The 6,800-nt window shown below is 42.0% G+C and overlaps 1 pseudogene; it reads left to right on the top strand.

The window, feature by feature from the left end:
- Positions 1 to 1,804: 1,804 nt before the first annotated feature.
- Positions 1,805 to 1,918, top strand: LOC145415529 (5S ribosomal RNA; annotated as a pseudogene).
- Positions 1,919 to 6,800: the final 4,882 nt, after the last annotated feature.

Raw genomic sequence — 6,800 nt, 5'->3', positions numbered from 1 at the left:
AAACCGTCACCACCTACTTCATGAGCCATCTTCACGATGTTGCGTAACTGGGGAACAATAGAGGGGAATCCTTGGAAATCGTTTATGATGTCAGGCCATAATTTTCTCCAACACAAGTTCACACATTTTGTTGTCAACTCGTCGTGACTTTCTTTAATGAAGGCTATGCACTGGGCAATATTATACTGCCTCCATATTTCCCTGCTTGTGGCCTCACTTTTCTCACCAAGAGACTCCCTGATCATGGCAAATGTTTTCTCTGCATATTTTGCTTTGAAAACGGTGATGATTCCCTGATCCATTGGTTGCAAAATTGAGCTTGTATTCTTGGGGAGGAAGACAACCTCAACATTGGGGTGGGCAAATTTTAAACTTTCTGGATGCCCAGGGCAGTTGTCCAAAACAAGTAAAACTTTAAATTCCATTCCTAGGTTTGCCAGATATTTTTCCACCTCTCGGACAAAACAGTTGTGGAACCAGTCAAGAAACAATTCAGCTGTTATCCCTGCTTTCTTGTTTGATCGGTAAAACACAGGCAGGAGGTTCATGTCTCTATTTTTTAAAGCACGTGGACGTTTGGAATGATACAGGAGCATGGGTTTTATCATATGTCCTGCTGCATTACCACACAACAGCACAGACATGATCCTTTGCTGCTTTAAAGCCTGGCACACTTTTCTCCTCCTTCGAAATGTACGTTCTTCTAGGCATTTTCTTCCACCACAGGCCTGTTTCATCCGCATAAAACACTTGTTCAGGCCTGCATCCTTTCTCCCTTATAAGTTCAGCAAAGTCACGTGGGTACAATTCTCCTGCTATCTGATATGCTGAGGCTGCTTCACCAGTCATCCTAATGTTATGCAGGCCATACTTTTTCTTAAAATTCTCGAACCAGCCCTTGCTGGCTGCAAATTTCTTTTGCCTAGAAGCACCATTACTAGGCCTATCACCATCGTCGTCATTACTTTCATCACCATCATCACAATTTTCACCTGCCTCATTTTCATTACCATTATCTTCACCAACACCACTGCTTTCACCAGCAAACCGAGCACAGAGTTGCTTTGCTTTGTTTCTAATGAACTGGGAGTCTAGTGGCACGTGTCGGCGGTTTAAGTCCTCAATCCAAATATTCAGTGCCTTCTCCACTTTCACCAAGGCATCATCTCTCACATGCATCATTACTTTAGCCGATCCTGGTGTGCACGAAGCCAGAGCATCTTTAATGTCTTTTCTCTCCATTTTATGCCACGAACACTGGACTCATTCATGCCATACTCACGACCAACTGCTGCACAGCTCATTCAACTGCTAAGTTTTTGTAATATTTCATTCTTTACTTCCAAGGTAAGTACTTTCCTTGCTCTCTTAGCTGGCTTATTTCCAGTTGGAGTGTTACAAGGGCGCCTCCGAGCCATAATGATCACGAAAGCATGATAGATGTGGCCGAACACGATGTGAGAATAGACCAACGTGAACTGATGCTGTCGTTTGTCAGGTCGGCGGGAACATGCCGCGAGCAGCCAGAGACACCTGGCGGGATGGCGCGCAAACTTGCTAGGAGGTGCCAATACAATTCTTTATTTTTTTTTTTAATAATAATAATTTAAATAACTCCCAGCGGAAAAAAAAAAAACGTCGATAATCAAATCCGTCGATAATGAGGGAGTACTGTATTCAAAATATTGTTGAAGAATTTCCAAGTATTCACTCCTTGGATTTTCTTATTGCTTGCAAAAGCTAACCACTTCCTTAAAGCGGCTTGATATTCCTGAAGAAAATATTTAAAAAATAATTTAGGATGTTCAAGAACCACGCTCAGTACACCGCTTCCCGTCCGATCAGCGAAGTTAAGCAACGTTGGGTCTGGTTAGCACTTGGATGGGTGACCGCCTGGGAACACCAGATGCTGTTGGCATAACGTTCTCCCTACGTGTCAAGTGGGGTTGGTGGAGGATTAGTGCCCCTCCCTGTAAAACAATTAACTCTAAGCCCTTGGTCACCCCGTTTGGGATACATGGCGTCTGGCAATGAATGAATGAATGAATGAATGAAGAATCAGATATTTTTTTTTAAATATAACAATGGGCCACTAAGATCTTATTACTGTTGCAATACATTTTTCAAGGAGAAGTTTAACTATGTTCAGCCTCAGTGTCATCATTTGGGAAGGAACAGTCAGAACAAAGAATGCACTTAACAGTATATTCCAATACTTGAAACAATAAAGTGTCTTTTCAAGGATGAATCAGCTTTCAAGGAATACAAATTAACACCAGAGTACCAGGATAAAAAAACCTAGTGAACGTTGCTTCAGTGACATTACTGATGAGCTTGCTTTCAAGAATAATGAACTCTTCAAAACTGAACCTAACTCATTGAGGCTTATACTTTATCAAGATGCTTTTGAAATATGTAACCCTCTAGGGTCAAGTAAGAAGAAACATAAAATTCTTGGGGTTTATATGACCCTTGCCAATTTTAGACCACATCTCCGCTCTGTTGTTGATAATACCCTCTTAGTTCTCCTGTGTAAAGAAGTAGATTTAAAACATTTTGGCCATGATAAAATATTTCATGAATTAGTTGAAGACTTAAAGAAGCTTGAGAATAATGGAATACAGATATATAATGAAACTGTGAAGGGGACACTTTATTGTATTACTGGAGATAATTTGGGATCTCATGGTACTGGTGGCTTTACAGAAAATTTCAGTACAGTTGAACATTTCAGTAGATATTGTACCATCACTTAGCAAGAATTTCAGAGTGACCCTATTTGTGTTGGTTCAAACAGAACCACAGAAGAATATAAGTCACCAATAAGGCAACTTGAAAAAGACCAGTGGTGTGAGTAATGTGGAAGGTATTAAATTTAATTCTGCTTTCAATGCTTTGAAATACAGTATTACCATGTTTGCAAAGCAGGTCTTCCACCATGCCTGGGTCATGGTATTTTTGAGGGTGTTGGTGATTATGATGTAGCCATGATTCTTAAGAATCTAATAACTGAAAAAGGATGGCTGACATATGCAGACCTGAACCAACGTACGACAGTCTTTCCTTATCTTGGTACAGACGCTGGTTCAAAGGCATGTCAAGTAAATATTATGGGTGGTAAATTAGGTGGTCAAGCTGCACAAAACTGGTGCTTAATACGGCTGTTGCCCATTATTATAAATGACAAAGTAAAGAATGCAGATGATCCAGTTTGGCAGTTGTTCCTTTTAGTACATGATACTGTGGAAATTGCATGTGCCCAAAGATTACAGACTCTGGCACTGCTTATCTTGCCATACTCATTGATGAATATCTAGAAGAAAGACAATCAAATTCCCAAATGAGAAACTGAAGCCAAAGTATCACTTTTTGAAGAACTATCCGCAACTGATTTTGCAGTTTGGCCCTTTAATACATTTGTGGACATTGCATTTTGAAAGTAAGCACTGCTATTTTAAAAAGTGCATTAAAACTGCACAGAATTTCATGAATGTCTGTCAGACAATGAGTGAAAAACATCAGTTATTGCAAGCCTACAAACATGTTAGTTCCTATTTTCAGAACAGTGTAGATGTTACAAAAAGCATTCCTTTAATCTCAGAGACATATAATCATGGTATTCAAACAGCCATGAAGATGTGTCAGATTGCTGAAAGTGCAGAAGTGAGTTTGGAAGTCAAAATAAGAGGAACTCTGTATAAGAAGGGACACTATGTCGTGTTAAGTAAATGTGAACAAGGCCTCTTATTTGGGGAAATTCAGTTCATTATACTAAATTCTTGCACCCAAGTATACTTTTTAGTACAGGAATTCAAGTCACAACTTTCAATTTTTTTTTTTTTTTTTTTTTTAATGCGAGGAAGAAGGAACCAAAGGCCATGAGCCCGCAGTAACAGTTCCCTCCAAGAGAAAAACAAAATACAATAGAGAGCCAAATTCAAGATCCGATCATTTTGAGGTGCCTGGACACACTATGTTTGAAAGACTGGAGATCATAGGCAGAAGGAAATACAGACAGAGGGAGACAGTTCCAGAGCTGACCTGTTGCATAAATGAAAGACTGGGAGTAACGGTTAACTCTTGCATTAGAGAGTTGGACAGAAAAGGGATGAGAGTTTGCTGCCAGACGGGTGCTACGCGCCCGTCGTAGAGGTGGAGGAATGCAAGCAGACAGTTCAGAGGAGCAGTGACCATTAAAGTAGCGATAGAAAAGAGATAAAGAAGCAACAGTGCGGCGAAGAGACAGAGGTTGAAGGGAGTCAGTAAGAGGAGGAGAGTTAATGAGACGAAAAGCCTTTGACTCCACCCTATTGAGAAGAGCTGTATGTGGGGAGCCTCCCCACACATGAGAGTTGTACTCCACACAGGGGGCGGATAAAACCCCTGTATAGAGTCAACAATTGTGCAGGGGTAAAGAAAGAGCGGAGTCGGCTTAGCACACCCAATCTCTTGGAAGCAGATTTTACAAGAGATGTAATATGATCTTTCCAAGATAAGTCCCGAGTAAATGAAACCCCAAGCATGTTCAAGGATGATGCAGGATTAATCTGAATATTATTAAACATTAGTGGGTATACCTGTGGAAGATTTTGTCGGGTTGATAGGTGTAAGAACTGAGTCTTAGATGCATTAAAGACAACCATATTATTTTTACCCCAGTCAGAGATATGAGCCAAGTCAGACATTAGGTGTGACATAGCCTCATCCCTTGTTTCTTGAAGTAACTGTTGAGATGGGCGTATGGAACCGAATGGAAAGGTCAAGGGTGGAGTCATCAGCGTATGAGTGGATAGGGTTAGATGTACAGCTTAGAAGATCATTGATGAATAAAAGGAAGAGAGTTGGTGATAGGACAGAGCCCTGAGGAACACCACTGTTGATAGATCTAGGAGAAGAACGATGGCTGCCTACGACAGCAGCTATAGAACGACCAGAAAGGAAGCTAGCGATGAAGGCACAGATAGAAGGATAGAAACCGTAGGAGGGCAGTTTGGAAATTAAAGATTTATGCCAGACTCGATCGAAAGCCTTTGATATGTCAAGTGCAATGGCAAAGCTTTCGCCAAAGTCCCGAAAGGAGGATGACCAGGAGTCTGAAAGGTGAGCAGGAGAAGATCGCCAGTGGAGCGTCCCTGACGGAACCCATACTGACGATCGGAAAGAAGGTTGTGATAGGAAAGATGCCTTAAAATTTTTCTATTAAGAATTGACTCGAAAACTTTTGAAATACAGGACGTTAAAGCAATTGGACGATAGTTGGAGGGTTGGGAGTGGTCACCCTTCTTTGGGACTGGCTGAATGAGAGCAAACTTCCAGCAAGAAGGAAAGGTACAAGTTGACAGACAAAGGCGAAATAGTTTGCCTAGGCAGGGTGTAAGCACAGAAGCACAGTTTTTGAGAACAACAGGAGGGACCCCATCAGGCCCATATGCCTTGTTAGTACTGGGGCCAGTAATGGCAGAAAATACATCAACTGAAGAAATTTTAATGTCAGCCATGAGGAAGTCAGAGGGGGGAAGTGATGGAGGAACAGCACCGGAATCGTCTAAGGTGGAATTGGAGGAGAAAGTCTGTGCGAAGAGATCTGCTTTATCAGTAGAAGAAATAGCTACAGAACCATCAGAGTAGAAAAGAGGAGGGAAGGATGATGAGGCAAAGTTGTTAGAAAGATTTTTGGCAAGGTGCCAGAAGGAGCGGGAAGAATTCGAGTTGGAGAGTTGAGAGCATTTAGTATGGATGAAATTATTTTTAGTAGAGCGAAGAACAGACTTAGCACGATTCCGGCAGAAACGTAAAGATTATGTGATTCAGGGGTGGGTTGGCTCCGGTACCTTTTGTAGGCCTTCTCCTTGTTGCGGACAGCATTAGAATAAGCGTGATTAAACCAAGGCTTTCTTGCGTTAGTCAAAGGATATGAGAAAGGAATGTATGCTTCCATGCCCGAGAGAATAACCTCTGTAATGCGCAAGGCACACTCAGATGGCTCACGGCCATGGAAGCAATAATCATTCCAGGGAAAATCAAAGAAGTACTGCCTGAGGGCCTCCCAGTCCGCGGCTCCAAAATGCCAGAGACGACGTTTCCCTGGAGGGTCCGCATGCCGTACTGGAGCGATAGGACAGGTTAAGGTAATAAGGTTGTGATCGGAGGAGCCCAACGGAGAGAAAAGATTAACAGAGTAAGCAGAAGGATTAGTTGTGAGGAAGAGGTCAAGTATGTTGGAGCTCTCTCCAAGGCGGTCAGGGATACGGGTAGGGTGCTGTACAAGCTGCTCTAGGTCATTAAGGATAGAAAAGATGTAGGCTTGTTCACCAGGTGGATCCGTGAAAGGAGAGGAGAGCCAAAGGTGGTGGTGAATATTGAAATCTCCAAGAATGGAGATTTCAGAGAAAGGAGAAATGGACAGAATGTGTTCCATCGTAGAAGTAAGATAGTCGAAGAATTTTTGATAGTCAGTAGAATTAGGGATAAGTAAACAGCACAGATATATTTAGTCAGAGAATGACAGGAAAGCCGAAGCCAGAGAGTGGAGAATTCAGAAGAATCAAGTTCAGGAACACGAGAGCAAGATAAGTCGTTGCGTATGTATACACAACAGCCACCTTTAGCTTTGAAATGAGTATAGAGAAAGTAGGAGGATACAGAAAAGGGTTTGCTGTCAGTTGCCTCAGACAGCTGAGTCTCCGTTAGAAAAAGAAGGTGAGGTTTAGAGGAGGAGAGGTGGTGCTCAACAGAGCGAAAGTTTGAGGAAAGGCCGCGAATGTTGCAGAAATGAAGAAGAAGAGAGTCAGACAGTGGTT

This window comes from Coenobita brevimanus, chromosome 102, assembly GCF_032717465.1.
Source record: "Coenobita brevimanus isolate Jiangsu-jjx chromosome 102, ASM3271746v2, whole genome shotgun sequence".
NCBI lineage: Eukaryota > Metazoa > Arthropoda > Malacostraca > Decapoda > Coenobitidae > Coenobita > Coenobita brevimanus.
This window is presented reverse-complemented; position numbering and strand designations above follow the sequence as displayed.